Source organism: Pseudophryne corroboree, chromosome 7 (genome assembly GCF_028390025.1).
Source record: "Pseudophryne corroboree isolate aPseCor3 chromosome 7, aPseCor3.hap2, whole genome shotgun sequence".
In the NCBI taxonomy this organism is placed as follows: domain Eukaryota; kingdom Metazoa; phylum Chordata; class Amphibia; order Anura; family Myobatrachidae; genus Pseudophryne; species Pseudophryne corroboree.
In genome coordinates this window covers 331078429-331096108 of record NC_086450.1, presented here as the reverse complement: position 1 = coordinate 331096108, position 17680 = coordinate 331078429, and the positions used below count along the sequence as shown (strand labels likewise).

At 42.8% G+C, this 17680-nt stretch overlaps 2 long non-coding RNA genes across 2 annotated transcripts in view; one reads left to right on the top strand and one right to left on the bottom strand.

Moving 5' to 3' along the window:
* LOC134945206 (uncharacterized) overlaps positions 1-16686 on the bottom strand; it is a 136811-nt gene extending 120125 nt beyond the window's left edge. Inside the window, exon 1 of the long non-coding RNA XR_010182073.1 lies at positions 16612-16686. This is a non-coding gene — a long non-coding RNA (uncharacterized LOC134945206). The remainder of the gene's footprint in view (positions 1-16611) is intronic.
* Positions 6528-8903, top strand: LOC134943647 (uncharacterized). The gene is made up of 4 exons (XR_010181660.1): positions 6528-6614; positions 6698-7070; positions 7380-7401; positions 8399-8903. It is a non-coding gene; the product is annotated as an uncharacterized LOC134943647 (long non-coding RNA).
* Positions 16687-17680: the final 994 nt, after the last annotated feature.

Here is a 17680-nt window from a genome sequence, read left to right as displayed (position 1 = left end):
TTTAGGATTCATCTTACTCAATACCAGAAAATTTTGAGGTTATTACATAACAGAAACTTCATGTGCACCAACGACATGGCCATTAGACATTGCGCAGCGTAGACATTTGGAAACAAGGTAACCACATTCGAGGTAGGGACTAAAAGGAAATAAGAGTATTTCTTCCCGGGGTCTGTATTATTAGCGAATACTTTTTGTTTTCAGTATTTACCTGTAATTATATTCAATTGAGTATGTTGAATATAGTGAAAGTGTTGCATATCGTTTAAGAAAACATTTGAATCCTGCAGGTCAAAGAACGAACTACGGGGATTCTCAGTTGTGGATAAAATAAAATGCATAGAATGTTTATATAGCTACTTGTAGAAATATATTGTTACCATTTAGAGTTACATAACTGGAGAAAGGGTTAAAATCCCTAAGGGTTTCTTAGAAACCCAGTGAAGATTGTGAATAAAGTGAATTATTTATTGGAAATAAAAGGAAACTTAATCTTGTCTGGAGTACTTTAAGAATACTTACCCACCATTGAAGAAGCGGACAACTGTAAATAAAAAAAGGTACGACTACCAACCCCATCTATTAAGGAATAACATATCGGAGATTACATTACCCCATACTTTATCCTGTTCCCAATATGGTAGCGTATTACTCATATATTATAACCTGTTACCCTATACTTTAAACTGTTTCCAATAGTATAGCCGATAATCCCATACCGTAACCTGCTACCAATTTGTAAGCTATTACCCCATACTGTAACCTGTTACCAGTCTTGGTCACAGAACTTCCTGGTGACTTCTACTATTTATATAGTTTACAGTACTCATCTCCATACTCCTTGTCTGTGTCACTGTTTCTTCACAGTTAGTGAAAGCTTCTTGATGTATAATTTAGCTGCTGGTATGTAAGTTGGCAATGAATATTCATGTTGGAGAGTAATGGACTGCTTAAAGTGTTTGTGCCTGATTCAGCATAATCGCAAAAGCAAAATCTTTCTCTAATGGGCAAAACCATGTGCACTGCAGGTGGGGCAGATGTAACATGTGCAGGGAGAATTAGATTTGGGTGGGTTATTTTGTTTCTGTGCAGGGTAAATACTGGCTTCTTTATTTTTACATTGCAATTTAGATTTCAGTTTGAACACATCCCACCCAAATCTAACTCTCTCTATACATGTTATATCTGCCTCATCTGCACTGCACATGGGGCCTAATTCAGACTTGATCATAGCAGCAACTTTGGGGGTCATTCAGACCCGATCACAAGCTGTCTTTTTTTGCGATCGGGTCTGAACAGCGCATGTGTGCGGTCCACAATGTGCAGGCGCATGGCTGTCCGGCGACGGGGGTCGCCTGACAGCGACGGATTCTACAAAGAAATCGATTTCAGGGGCGATCGCAAGAAGATTGACAGGAAGAAGGCGTTCATGGGTGGCAACTCACCGTTTCCAGGGAGTGTCCGGGAAAACGCAGGCGTGTCCAGCCGTTCGGGATGCGGATTTCTGATGTCAGCAAGAGCCCAGATCGCCGCAGTGACTGAGTAAGTTCTGGGCTGTGCGGAAACTGCACAAACTGTTGTTTGTGCAGCTCTCCATAGCCGTTCACGCCCCTGCACAGCTATTACCCCCTCCCCTGTAGGCGGCGATTACCTGGTCACAGCAGTGCAAAAAACAGCCTGCGTGTGACCAGGTCTGAATTACCCCTTTTGTTAGCAGATGGGCAAAACCAGGGCCCTCATTCCGAGTTGGTCGCTAAGAGTCTTCGCAACGCAAATGTACGAAATGTAAGTATCTGCGCATGCGCAAATGCGTGATTACGCATGCGCGAGTACATACGTACGACAACTGTGCAAAATTACTCAGAAAAAAAAAAGCCGTAACTGGCAAACGAAAACGAGGAGTGGCGTGGGCGTGGCGGAGGCGAGACTTCGCAATGCTCCGACATGGGCGTGAAAGTGGGCGTACAGTGTGGGAGTATGCAACTCGCAATGGGCGTGTTTTTCGCAAATAAACATTGTCGCTGTTAAAACTAACATAGGAAACCGTAGCAACATTCACGCAACAGCCGAGTAGGTCTGCAGTTACTCTACATTTGCGAAGTACTGGTACAAGTGTGTATGCAGTAATTAGCAGTTAATTGGATAGCACATTCATCTGATGTCCAATTACTTGTTAATTAATGAGCAGATGAAAGTTACCAACCAGCAATTGTCTGAACACACATTACATGTTTATTCTACTCACATATAAATCTCACACACTGCCAAATAAGGGTGTGATTTTTGTTGAAGTTGTTGTGTAAGCATTTTTTAAACTTGTTTTAATGTGTGTAAGACTCCCAAATACAAACAAGTGAAAATATTTGTGAAAGTGTTTGAAATCTGCAACTTTTTTGACAAATAAACCAACACCCACATAATGCAGCATACACTTTAATTTAGTCTTAAAAGTCACAATAATATTTGATTATAATATCTGACAATGTTTGAAATGATGTCCTGTTGACCATAGATATTTATAAAAAGCGTCGTGTCTGTTTACTTAATATGGACATTAAAGTGTGGTGCAAAGCATACCTTTTTTTGGTGTTTTTACCAATTTTTAAGGAGAATTTGCAGATTGGTCTACAAGTGTCTATATGCTGACCTAATCTTTCTGGAACTGCATTACCTTGAAGAAACTGCTCAAATTTTTTAAATATCTTTTTTATTACTATAATAATATTTCACAACATTTAAACAACATGGCTCCACGTGAGTCGCACAGGCAGAGATGGACCAAGCAGCAAGCAGATGGCACTGACAATCATTAGATAGCAGAACTCAGTACTCTGCAAAATTCTGCTTCTGACAAAAGTATATTTTTTAAGCATAAATAATACATGACACACCCTGCCACACACAAATTTTAAACCAAATGAGAAAGAATTAGGATCCACCACACAAACACAACAATACATAGCACACTAGTAAGAGGAAGATGGCTCTGGTGTTTATACACATAAACTCACAGGCTACAATACATCCAAACAGAAAGAATACATTTCACTAAGAGGGAGTTATCCATTCTGGCCACACAAGCCAACTCCAAAAATACATAGAGGCAACATCAAAAACATGGGTGCTGCCCATCTGGAGAGACATCATTTTCTTCTTTTTCTCCCCGCCTGAGGCTGTTCTTCTTTGGAAGGTCTGCGGAGCGACCTTCGTTGGGCCTGCCCAGTGGGCTGTTCTTCCTGGGCAGGGGCAGGGGAGGGAGCCGATGTGGGTGGCTCTCTGCCACTGTGGGCAAGGGAGACAGCGATGGCCTGGAGCCCTTGCAAGATGTTATTTGCAAGGCTTTGGAATGAGGAGGCAAGTTGTTCTTGGCCCTGCCTGATCTCTGCCAGACCATGGCAGAGTTGAGCAACACCTTGCTCAACACAGGTTCGGTGCTCAGTGAGCCGGACAGCTATCTGGCTTACCTCCCGGATGACCCCGTCTTGAAACCGATTTAGGCTCTCACCATACCTAGCGATTTCAAGCAGGATCTCCGGGATAGCAGAGGGTTGGGTGGGGGGGCCAGTAGGAACCTGCAGAGGTGGGATTTGTTGGCCCACACTGCCAGACTCACTAGGTCCCTCCACCTCAGCCTCAACCACATAACCGTCCTGTGACTCAAACGGATCACCCCCCTGTGCTGTGTTTTGTGGCAAGCAAATAGAAGAATGTGTGGGAAAAAAGTTGGATACAAAATTAGTTTATTATTATAAATACTGTCAAAATTACAGACAACTAAATGTGTAAACTTACCTTCCAAGTCATGTCCCGTCAGGATCTCAGGCAGGTCCGTGTCCATATGAGACACCCCTTGGCCCTACTCATAACTGACACAGGGCATCGCCATCTCCTCCAAGTCAGTATACTCCACAGCGACAGGTGCTCCTCCACCTGTAGCCCTTGAGGCATTCCACTCCGCAGCCCTCTTTGCCTTCAGGCGGGATTTGAAGTCGGCCCACCTACATATGTATTGTGAAAGAGGGACAAAGTAGAGTCTTATTATTTGTCTAAGCTAATATATAGGACACGTGTTCTGCTTGTGTTTGCTAGACATAACATCACATGTAACTACATTTTTTAGTCAACTTATCACTGAAAAATGACTGTCAATATGCACTTACCGTCGTCTCACTTCCTGTGATGTTCTGACGACAGAGCCAACTTCATTCACAGATTTTGTGATGTCTCTCCAGATGCGATCTTTTGAAGCAGCCCCCATGTTTTTTGGCCCTCTATGGATTTTGGACATGGCCTGCGTGACCAAGACACGCAACTCCCTCTTAGTGAATGCAGGCTGTCTTTTCTTCCGTCTGGAGGTAGCCTGTGAGGTTTCTTCTTGTTGGTCATCACCATCTTCCTCCTCACTAGCAGCTTCTGTCTGTTGTGTTTGTGTGGCTAAAGCCAATTCTCCCTCAGTTTGGTCACTATGTGTGTGTGGCAGGGTATCCCCAGTCAATTGTTGTGGTTCAGAAGCAGACATTTGCAGAGTACTAGGTCCTGCCTCTTCAACATCCGCAGAGGCGTATTCCAACATGCGCCTTTGGCAATCTAGGCGTCTTTTCCGCAATGCCATCTCCTGCTCTGCAATGCGGTCCATCTCTGCTGCGATTTGCTCACGAGAAGCCATGTTTGTGATGACGTGTGTACGCCGAGGTGTGTGCTTATATACCTACGTGCGTAGCGTTAATTCACACAGGTGTACACTGTTAATCTGGTTAATGATTGCACTGCTTATTTAAGGGCCTACTTTGCACGCTGTGAGTGTAGGTAGTTTGGAGTTTCTTTCACTTGAGTTTGTTGGCTTGTGCGTGAAGGTGCTATAGGAATTTTCAGAGTGAGTAATTGTCAAGCATACATTTGTCCTTTCGTTTGCGTTTAGAATATAGTCAGTGTAGCATTTTGTCTGCGAATTTTCGTTTGTGAGTATTCTGGAATTCGTCTTGTTGTTCATTTTTTGATTTAAAAGTGTTTATTTTATGTTGATTGTTTGTTATTCTTTTTTACACATATATATTTTGCTAGTCTATTTTTGCAAATAAACCTGTGCTTCATTGCTTTTACTGACATTTTTGTTCTCTTGTAGGAGAATTGTTTTGGGTGACGTAACCCTAGTCTATTTTGTTTATTTTGTGTGCTATATAACACAAATAGTTCCTTTCTTTATTTTGGATCAGGTAAGTTCCCTGGGCCTGTGTTGGTGCCTGTTTGGTTTATTGGTCTGTATGTTGTTTTTGACTGTCATATTTGCTCTCTTGTAGGAGAATTGTTTTGGGTGACGTAACCCTAGTCTATTTTGTTTATTTTGTGTGCTATATAACACAAATAGTTCCTTTCTTTATTTTGGATCAGGTAAGTTCCCTGGGCCTGTGTTGGTGCCTGTTTGTGTTTGTTCAAAGTGTTTTGATTATGTTTGTTTTCCATCTTGATAATAAATGTTATGTTTTTTACCGGGATTGATCAGCAAAGTAGTGTTGTTCTTGGCTGGACTAGCTACTAAAGGGCTAACTTTTTGTTTGTTTTATTTAAATGTTTTTAACCAATTATTCATAATTTTGTAGTAGGTGTTTGTGATGTGTTTGATGTTCTGTTTTTTTAAATAATAGTATTTTTAACAATTACAATTTAACATATGTAGCTTTCATTATAAAAATAATGTTGTTTTTCTTTTTTGTGATAATATTCTTTTTGGTCCTGAATTGAACCCAGAAAAAATGTCTTACGCTCCTGCAGTAAGTTGACACCCCCTTTTTTTAAAAAATTTTTGTTTGCATATTTTTTGGACTTTGTTTTTGTCTTATTCAACATTTTTTTTTTTTAATAAAAGTGTGTGATGTCTATATTTATCGCAGCAGAAGCCCTACCTCCCCAACCCACGCCAGCACTCCCACCCCAACCGCCAGCCCCACAACCACAACCGGCTCCTCATCAACCAAGGCAACGGAGGCGTGCTAGGCTACCAATTTTCCGACCCCGTGTCCTACTTTTTGGGATGCCAGATGATGTGGTTGTACGTAGATACAGGCTGCCACCACATCTAATCCTAGACACTCTCTCCATAATAGAGAGTGATCTGGAGTCTGAAATTCGGTATCCTACAGCAATACCACCATTGACACAATTCCTTGCTGTGTTACATTTTTTGGCAACAGGGTCTTACCAGCATGTGGTTGGAGACCTGGTTGGCATGTCGCAGGGCCAGTTCAGTAAGGTCCTGCGGCGTGTCTGCCAGGCTTTCCTCAAGCGTGTGAAGCAATTTATTGCTATGCCTTTGGATGTTGGTGCCCTAGATGTGGTGAAGCGGCAATTTGCGGAAGGTGGTAGTCGCTTCCCACATGTTATTGGGGTTGTGGATGGCACACATGTAGCTATTCAGCCACCAAAACATAATGAAGAAATTTATAGAAACAGGAAACTGTTTCATTCTCTGAATGTAATGGTTGTTTGTGGGCCATCCCTCCAGATCCTTACCCTGAACGCAAAGTTTACTGGAAGTTCCCATGATGCGTATGTCATTAGACAATCAGGGATATGGCACAGATTAAGATCAAGTCAACGAGCAGACATGTGGTTATTGGGTGAGTTGTTGCACATATTTCTTTCAAAAAAATTTTTTTTTTTCAAAATTTCCTATTTCTAATTTTGGTTTTTCCTCAAACAGGAGACCGTGGATATCCTTGCACCCCCTGGCTCATGACTCCTTACCGTAATCCCAGGCCAGGACCACAGACGGCATTTAACTCCGCGCTTACTGCCACTAGGCAGCTGGTGGAGCGCACAATTGGGGTCCTTAAAGGGCGGTTTCGTGTGCTCCACCGCACTGGTGGCGACATCATGTATTCGCCGGAGATGGCAAGTAAACTAGTGGTTCTGTGCGCAATACTACACAATATCGCGGTAAGGAGTAGCGTAGAGCTTCCTCAGACAGAGGAATTGCCTGATGAGGAGCCAGGGGTTGTTCGACACTTCGGTGGGGGGAGTGTTACACGGAGGGGGAGCCAAGTCAGGGCAAGCATTGTTGCTGAATATTTCAGGTATAGTGTTTTTATATTATCTTTTTTATCCAAATTAAAATCACAGTATGCTTATGTATTATTTGTAATGTTGACATTTTGTTTGATATTGTAAGGTCATTGTGTAATGCTTTTGGTGTGTTGGAATGTGTAATTTTTTAGATACTAAAAATCCGTTAACACGTTAAGCTTTCAATTTTAGATTTGAAATTTAAAAAATGTGATGATGCTAAATAGTGTCCTTATTTGTTTTATATCCTAAAATCCTGATTATTTCAACAAACACACAAACAAATGAAATTGAATGTTGCCCACTTTGTGACTGTCCAGCTGAATGATCACACAAACTGTGGTGAGTACACAGATATTTGTAGGATTTTTTTCTAAACTGTGTGTCTCTGTGTCTGTGTTTGAGTTTTTTTTTTTTTGCTAAAAATTTTACTAATGCGAATGCGTATTTCCGCTCGTGCGAAATAACACTCTGCTCTTCACAGCATTGCAAAGATCAATAAAGTTATTAGAAATGACAACATAGATTTTTGACCAATCACATGCTAACAGACACTATAAATATATGCCCAAATAAGGAAAACGCCATTGCCATGATGCGTGCTGCACCTTTCACCAGGCGGGAGCTCCGCGTCCTGGTTGCGGTGATGGACCGCCGCGTAGGCCGCGTTGGGCGCTTCATCCCAAATCGGGTTAAGCGCGAGGCCTACGCGGAGGTCCTCCGCCTGCTGCGGACTCGCGTCCGCAGCAGGCGGACAATCATCCAACTAGCGCGGAGATGGAGTGATCTCCGCAGGAGGACGCCAGAGCTGTTGGCGGAGATCCGCCAGCAAATACGGGCTATGCATGCACGCAGTAAGTTACATTACATAAGATTCTTAGCAAAAATTTAAGAAATTTACACTAAGTGGTAGGCTAATTGCAATGCTGATTGTCCATTTTTATAACATAGGACAGTGTGTGTGGTTAGGGCAAACAGTACTGACTGTAGCAAAGTGTCACCAAACAAGTGCATGTTTTCCAGAATTAATAACCAGGCAGGAAACTGTACCCAAATACTTGATCAGTGCTGTCTATATAATAAGGTGCCTTGAATAGTTATCTGGTGATGTTGCCTAGACCAATCAATATGACTCAATGGAATAGATTAAGGAATGAGCTTCAAAGTAAAAGTTTTGACTCATTTTGTTTGCTGTGGGCAACATGATGATGTTTTTAAAACGTGTATTTTTAAGAAAAACAAACCACAGTCTTTTACATGGAACAGAACAGTGATTTTTCAAATTGTTTAGTATGTAATTTAACATGCAATATAAATTTTTTCAAAAACATCATTATAGGACGAGAACAACGGCAGACCTCTCAGCCCCCTTCCCCTTCCCAGTCCCCCTCCCCTTCTCACTCCCCCTCCCCTTCTCACTCCCCCTCCCCTTCTCACTCCCCCTCCCCTTCGCAGTCCTCCTCAGCTTCCCAGTCCCCCTCAGCTACCCAGTCCCCCTCAGCTTCCCAGTCCCCCTCAGCTTCCCAGTCCCCCTCAGCTTCCCAGGCCCACTCCACTTTCCACTCCCCTTCTCACACCACCTCTCTATCTCTTTCTGTGACCCCTTCTCCTCCTTCCCATACCCCTTCTCCTTCAACTTCAAACTCACCTTCTCAGCCCCCCTCACCCTCTATTGGCTTAACTTTCTCTCCGCCCCCCTCGCCCTCTCAATCAGACCCACCCTCTGAAATTACATCCCCAATCCAGCCTCCTTCCCCCATCCAGCCTCCTTCCCCCATCCCTCCTCCTTCCCCAATCCCTCCTCCTTCCCCCATCCAGCCGCCTTCCCCCATCCAGCCGCATTCCCCACCCAGTGAGTGGGCAGAAGAAGCCCCTGCTGAATTAACTGTCAACCATCATGTTGCAGAGGAAAGTAAGTGTTTTAACATGTTCTCCAAAAATGATTACCTACTTACACTTACAATGCCAAAACATGCAGTGTTGTACTGTTGGAATTCTTGTACCAAGGACAAATATTTGTGTTATTCTTCATGGTCTACATGTTGTATTTACATTTTTGTGAGTGTCATTATATGTACAGTGTTTATGTGTGCAATGTTTTGTGTGTCCACTCTAGGTCGACACTCATTAGGTCGACAGGGTTGCCAGGACAACAGGGTTTATATGTGTTAGGTTTTCAGGGAAACAGACCTGAGTGGAGTTTAGTATGTTGTTGGTCTTTTACACTTGTGCCTGTGTAGTCTTAATATTTGCACTTACAAATCACATGCTTCACTTTGTTATGCAGCCTAATGACACACTGATTTGTGGTGTGAAAGTTACACTCACAAAATGATTATTGGCTAAAGTCAAACCTGTTTGACCTTATTTAGTAAGGTCAGCTTTCAGGGAGTGTGGGCATGCTAGGATCTGTTGTCCTTCTGAAGATGTTGATATGCAGTGTGATGATGCAGGACCAAACCCATAAAAAAAAACATAAATACACTCCAGATGTAAATGAATGCCAACATGGTGTAACATTGACGAAGATGGTAGTTATCTTTAACATGGGATGTCGCCCATAGCAACCAATAAGATTATACTTTACAATTGGGGAACCACTTCTACAAGATAATATTCTTATTTTTCCTTGTTTGCTATGGGCAACGCTCCATCTTAAATATAACTCACATAGTAGTAAATGTACCCCATGGTCTCGTAAACGGTAAAAATTTAATAAAAAAACCCAGAGCAGGCTTGTGTGTTTTTCTGCTAATGATTGTACCATAAAACAGCCATGATGTAGTAACTTTGCCATTAAGCAGGCCTGTCCAAACTGCGGACCTCCAACTGTTGAGAAACTACACATCCCAGCATGCCCTGACACAGCTTTGGCTTTCCCTTGCCCCAAAACTGAGTCAAGGCATGCTGGTATATGTAGTTTCACACCAGCTTGAGGGATGCAGTTTGGACATGCCTGCATTGAAGTGTGCTTTGTGCCTTGCTTGTATAATAAGTAATGTGAGTAAGTTATTAATGTTTATGTTATCTCTTAATTTCAGATGTTGCCGTTGGAGATCCCACATCTTTTGCGGCCATTATTGGCAACATGAGGATACATCTCCAGGCCTTGCTGGGTCTTGTTGACCAAATGCAAACGTTGTTTTAATTTTTGTTTAAAAAAATAAATAAAATATGTTTATATTATAAAAAAACCAAAAAAAAACAACAAAAAATAAAATTTGTTTTCAAGTTAAGCGGGTGTTTATTATTTATTAATGCAATGAAGGAACTGCAGAATGACGAACAGACATTTATTACCTTAAACATTTCATACATCAAACGTAAGTTTGTTTAAAATGTAAAAAAGACATATGTTGTTATTGTCTAAATAAACATGCAAACACCTTCATTCACATACTAAAACTCTACTTAAAAAATAAAAATAAAAACATTAGACCAAGCACATTGCAAACATCTATATTTATATTAAAATTCAAAAAAAATTTAGGTACAATTATGGCTACAAAGTGTTCTTCAGGTATTTTAAAAAGACTTAATTGATCATGAACATTACAATTCATTTCACTAATTGGATTTGTAATTGAGGAGGGCTTGTGGACTTTTAATTGGAAGGTGTTATTCCACTTAATAGTAAAAAAAAACCATTGTGGTGCGTTTGCCCGCAAAAGTGAGCACTTTTAATGATAAATGTGTAAATATACTACAACTTAGTATTTTTACGATGAAGTATGTGTTAATGCGATGGTTTCGCATTGCTGCGATGTTTTCGCATTGCTGCGATGTCATTTGGCGTACGCCCACTTTGTGTAATACTGCGTACGAAAGAGCAAAAATACGTTGGGGGCGGATGTTCGCAAATTTACTACACTAACGCAACTTTGCAAATATGTTGTGCGAACGAAAAACTGAGCGATCAACTCGGAATGAGGGCCGATGTGCACTGCAGGGGGGCAGATATAACATGTGCAGTGAGAGTTAGATTTCGGAGGGTTATATGTTGTGGGTTACACTGCAATTTAGATTTTAGTTTGAACACACCCCACCCAAATCTAACTCTCTCTGCACATGTTATATCTGTCCTCCCTGCATTGCACATGGTTTTGCCCAACTGCTAACAAAGTTGCTGCTACGATCAGGTCTGAATTAGGCCCATGGTTTTGCCCATTAGAGAAAGATTTTGCTTTTGCGATCCATGTCCATGCCTTTTGTCTATCCTGCTGACCTGAGGATTTACTCTAACTTCATTGGAGCTATAGTTGCTATTTCCCATGTTTGCGATACTAGGTCATTACTGGATCAGTTTAATTAAATAAAGTAATATGCAGAAAAAAACATTTCAGGCACTTATTTATTTAGTGTGAAGAGTGTTTTTGTTACATATGCTGTCTGCAGCTCTGTTCCGTCTGTTTAATTGCAGCTCTACTGTGCTGTGACTCATTGGTTCTTGTATCCTATATATGTGTTGTCTGTCCCTCAGTACTTGCTGGTCATTGAATTGGGTTGCTGCGGAGCCTTTGTCCCTCTGTGCCAAGTCCCAGTCCTTTTGGAACACTGCTTCCATTCTTTCTTAATTATAGTTCTGTAGAATCCTTGTTTGTCCCTGCAATCTAGCCATCATTTATGTACATGTTTTATGTGTTGTGTGTGTGAGTTCATTGTGTAATTCCTGCTTCTTGTGAGAGACTGCCAGTTTCATTCCACTACAGTCTCTGTCTCAGGCCTCTCTTACCATGTACATAGTCACAGCCCTTTTAAGGGCCCTACACACTGGCCGAATTTTTGAAAGATATGAACGATCTCGTTCATAAATGAACGAGAACTCGTTCATATCTTTCAGTGTGGAGACTCCAGCGATGAACGATGCGCGGCCCCGCGCTCGTTCATCGCTGGTCTCCCGTCGGCTGTGCATGCAGGCCAATATGGACGATCTCGTCCATATTTGCCTGCACTTCAATGCAGCCGCGTGACGGGGGGAGTGAAGAAACTTCACTCCCCCCGTCACTGCCCCCCCGCCGCCGGGTCGCTCGTCGGCCGTATCCGCCGTCGGGCAGCTCGGCGGCGGGTCGGCCAGTGAGTAGGGCCCTTTAGTCTGTCCTCAGACCAATTCCTGGTCTTAGTCTTCTCTGCCTGTCCTTGTCAATCTTCTCCTACACTAGTACTGCTCCTTTGTGTTGGTACTATAGTTGCCAGGGTTAACATCCATTGGCCTGGAGCACTCTGTTTTTTTATATGTCTGTTCTGCTTTCCCTCTCTGTATTCTATTGTCATGCACTTCTGTTGTTGCCAGTAGCAACTACTGTGGGTTCAGAGCATTCCTTGCTATTTATGCACCAGTTGATTTATATTTCTTGCCTGTCTCTTTAATTAGATTACCCAGCCTTTTAGTCTGTTATTGCCTTCTTTCCAGACTACTTTCCCGTTGCTGTCTTGTTCTTGTCCTTTGGTATTCTTGGTCTTGTCCTTGTTGTCTTTCCTATCGGCATTCATTCATTCATTCAGGTCACTCGAGGGTTGAGCTCATACTACCACCAGTGGCATAAGTCCTGGTGGGCATCCCAGTACCGGTAGGTGCATAAAGCCTTATGGGAAAAGCAACTAGAAGACCTGCTGAGTGCGTTCTATGAGTCTCAACCCCGGGTATACAGGGATCACTGCAAAAAGATTGACTATGTGTCAACTTCGCCATCACTCATTCAGTTCACTGCACCATTCAGCCCAGGTTTATCCCTTAGTTCATAACAGTATAACCAGCCAAAACATACTGGAGTTTTGCAAGATGGGTCCTGCTTTGCAAAATCCAGTCCAGTCCTCCGTCTCAAGCCAGATTCTAGATGAGGATCCAGCTTCGGTCTTGTCCTGTCCAGCAGACTGAAGTGGTGTGAGGACATGCAAAATCTAACATCACAAACTTTTCTAGGGCTATCTATTCATGTGGATGCTCTGCAGCAGCAGATTTCTGCACACAAATTCTAATCTGTGCTATTCATGTGGGCATAGAATAAATGACACCTCTCAAAATGGCTGTTCGCTGCCTTCTCAGTTTGCCAGTACAGCAGATCCAGGTCAACTGAGGATTCAGCTGTCTCTATGTGAACAGTTGTTAAAGCCATTTTCAGGGAACAATGGTCTAATTTCTGAAGCGCTTAGGAATTCCTTGGATACCACAAGAAACGCTTCTTAATCTGCCAGAGCAGAAAAGACTGTAAACTCTGGTTCCCCTACGTCCGGGGTGACCCCTCCTATGTTTTCAGAAAGAAGATTCCGGAGTTTCCGGCGTTCCATACTTTCTGGGGCTGATCGCCAGTGACAAAAGGATGAGCAGCTTTGTATGTATTGTGGAAATCCAAGTCACTTTATTAAAGACTGCTTTCTCCGCAAGTCGGGTAAAAGTGATGCTCAACATCGCAAGGTACTGGCTGCCAAGCCATCTCTAGTGGCGGCTCCAGACTCCACGAATCCCAAGGAAGGTGTCCAGGGTCCCAAAAGGTGGGTCAGGTCTATAACTGGGATCCTTTGACCCAAACTCCCCAGCTTAGATTTAGGAACCAACTGAGGGCACGCGAATCCCTCATTCACAGGGTAACCCCTGGTCCTGTAGCACTAGGAAAGACTTCCAACTCTTCAATCCCTGAAAAATCCTCTAACTCTGCACTCCCTAGAGGGGAATTGGATTTGTCAACCTCAGTAGAAGTAACCGATGTTCTGACTCTAAGTGAGAGATCCGATGTTGTGGTCGATGGCTTGGCCCCAGCAGAGTCTACTGTTTCTGTGGCCTTGGAACGGTCATCTGACTCTGTTGTCCCTGAGGGACATCTTATTTCAAAGCCTCAGAAGAGGAGTCTGTGTCAATGTCAATTCTTGTGGCCCCAAGTGGGGCTACACCTGGTTGCTATTACCATTGGTGCACCACTCTTTCTGTGTCTCTCAATACCCAGATGTCTCATTAGTACTTTTACCCTATTACCATACCTTCTTATTAATTCATTATTGTCTTGTCTTGTTCTTGTCTTTTGGTATTCTTGGTCTTGTCCTTGTTGTCTTTCCTACCGGCATTGATTCAGGTCACTCGAGGGTTGAGCTGATTTATCCCTTAGTTCATAACAGATTTACATTATATAGTATTATATATTAGAGCTGCAGTGCCCAAACAGGTGTGTTTATGAAAACACCCCATTTATAGTGACAAGACCAAGGGAGAAGGTGGGATCTGCGGTGTGAATATGCCCTGTGGTTACTACAATAGGGGAAATGGTATTGCTACAACAGGTTTCAACAAGCAAAATACATTTAATAAACCTCAAGAACACATAATGTCACACAGACGTAAAATATGTATAACAAGATGTAAGATACAATAAAAGTGTCATAAACTTTATAAAATATGCAGACTGATATTATGATGAGATGGCTGATGTGGATATTTGCTAGGGGAGGGAATCAGTTTGTGACTGTCAGAATCCCTGCAGTCAGGATACCGATTCCAGATTCCTGATGCCCAGCACAATACCTGCGGTCGGAACCATGACCACTGACCAGATTCCCCAATTGGGTAGTGGTCCATGCCACCGCCCGAGAGGGAGTAAATTAGTGTGGCGACCTAAGGTTGCCACCGGGCCTGCAGTGTGGTGAGCACAGCGACACGCAAGGGGACATGCTGTGCTCGCCACCGGTTTTCTGGCTGTCGGGATTCCGGCGTCGGTCTCCTGCCACTGGGATCCCGACAACTGGGATATCATACAGAATCCTTTGCCAGGTATGTTACTTGGAATTATATCTATAGGTTGCTACAGAGCTCCAATATATTTGTGTATTTGAGAGCATTTCAGAAGTGTTACTGTGCAATACTGCCCCACATAAATGTAAATCCAGAGCTTGTAGTCCCTCTCTGATGGTAGCATAGAAACGCATATATATCAAGGTTATAACAGGACTGGTACCAGGAGTGTATATCGCACATCTGTAATTCCGTCCTTGTCAGTATATAGCAAGAAGTTAGTAAGCAGTCAGGTCTGGTGCCCAGCTTAAATATATATGTTGACTATAGGATGGCTGGCATTAGGAACAGTGAGGCAAAACCATGGGCACTCCTGGCTGGTGACTGGGGGGTTGCTTGAAGTAAACACTACAAAAGGCAGGTTCATAGGTGTTATATAGGCGTATCAGTGCAAGCGGCTGCGTTCTCAGACACAATACTACAACTACAGGGGCCATGCTTAGCTGGAGACCCTGCGTCTGCCGTAGACTTGCACAAGATGCGATGGTAAGGGTGATGATGCACCGATGGTGGAATATTTAGAATCACCAGTAGAATTACGCCGTCCATGAGCATTGAAAGTGGGGGTCTCAGGGCTTGTATGCAAGAGGAAGCTGAAACTTGCTTCTGCATATTACTGCAGCTGCGACTCTGGAAGAAGATGGTAATAGTACAGTAGCTGCAGCTGCATTCACTTCTGCTTTAGGGCCTGATTGCAGCCAATTACAGGAAATCTGCTCAACCTCTCTGTATATCCACAAATGTCTCTCCAGCATGGGCTCATACCATTAAGCAGAAATAATGTCGACAAGTTTCTTCTTTCTAACGAGACTTTATCATAGATCTCAGATACACAAACTCATATAGATTACCTTCCAAACTAAGGTCCCTATTCGGTATCCTACTGAGATACAATCTCATCTCCCCGTGTTCCACTGTAGTGCGCATGTGCAGGGCCCACTCTGTGCATGAGCAGATAGGGAGAAGCATCTCAGTAATGCGAACACATTTACCTCATTGACAGGCAGAGGCATTCACGGGGAGATGACACAGTGTTGTGGAGGCGGTGATGCTGCATTGTGAGGGTGTGGTATAGGAAAGGGAGGAAGGCTCAGGGCGGCTGTGTGATATCACACGTGACCGCTGTGACAGGGAAAATGGCGGAGGCAGGGGGCTTTGCTTATTATAAGTATCAAGCAGCGTGCAGACAGTAGTGAGCCTTGTACGGTATTTGAGGCGCCATTCTACCTTAATAGTGTGACCACACATTTTATATGGACCCTTTGTCTATACACAGTGAGCCCTTCCAGTTCAAAGCCCCAGGAGCAGCCTTTGAAGGATTTTGTTGAGCGACAATCTGTTTCACCTAGTGGCGACTAAGGGCCATATTGGGATATTCATCCCCTGAGTACTCAGACGAGGGATAGTAGTTGATGGTGAGACATAATATGCTGCAAAGTGGGGAATAGGGATTTGAGAGCAAGGACACTGGGGCAGGGATACTATGTTTATTTAAGCTTATAATGCATTACACCCACTCAGGGTAAAAGGGCAAACATTACTTTAACATTGTATCGTTACTGTATATCTTTGTTATGTTGTGACTGTGTCAAAGCTTATGTGAGACCTCTGAGGTGCAAGGGAATATTCTTCATACAGTTCTTGCCATGTAATAGTAAGGCGAACCTCGTGTAAATGAGTAACTGTTATTTCAACTAAGTATATTGCTATCTACAACTGTCACATTGTTGTTCCTAAAGTAGAAAGTGTCTCTTTATTCCGGCCTAACAACTTACCAAGTCACTGTCCAAACATGTAGTGACTTGTTGTGGTCTTTTGGGGGTCCTCACCTCCGTGCCTGTCTGCTAAGGGAGCCCAGAAGCAGAAGTGGTCTGAAGAGGGCTGGACCAGTGATAGCTGCAGAGAAACAGGTACGATCCACCCACCAATAGGGGTTTATTACATATGAATGTGCACATCTCTCACTATCGATGTTGTACGCACCCATCAGATTTGCATACAACATTAAATCAGGCCTTTAGTGTACTGGTTTCTCCTCAGAATTATGGAAATTACTTTTGAGTTTGAGAAAAATATTGAAAAATAGTGAGCTATATAAAATTGGAGATATGTAAGTAAATACAATGGATCCCACAATAAGTATAATAAGCTGTGTGTGCTATTGAGCACCACTACCCTAGTTTAATCATGTGTCTTTTATTGTTTAAAATGTTGACATTCTAAGTGACATTTCTTAGTTCATTGTTAAAATCATCTATGATCGTTCATGACTGTGGTAGTTAAATACAGCACTTAAGCCATCCAAAATGTAAAATGACTCCTCAGTGGCAACCGGAGACCATAGCTAATTTCACATCAGAATACATTTGGCTGTTGTAGACTGCCATGTGAATGGCATAATTATGCTTCTGGTTCTATCCCCGCTGGAGAAACTTTTGTACTTACATATAAAATATTTATCCTTTTAAGACTCTGACATGGAAAAAAAAATCTGACTAGACGCAAAACTTAAAAGGTCGCTGTTATTGTTTTTTTTGCCTCAGCTCTGCCAGCTAAACAAGGCCGTGCAATTAGCATAGAGAAGTCTTTTATTCACAGAGGAGAAGATGTGAAGCTTTGTTGACTATTACTGTCATTAGGCAAGTTTGACGCATCGTTAATTGTGACATGTTGAGGGAAAATAGAAGAAAAGTCTTAACGCTGCTTCACAGCAGACTATGTGCTAGCTGCATCATCGCTTGGAAAGTGAAAAAATTGAGAGTGAAAAAGTACCAGCCAATCAGGTCCTAACTGCTATGTCACAGGCGGTGTTTGAAAAATGGCAGGAGCTGATTGGCTGGTACT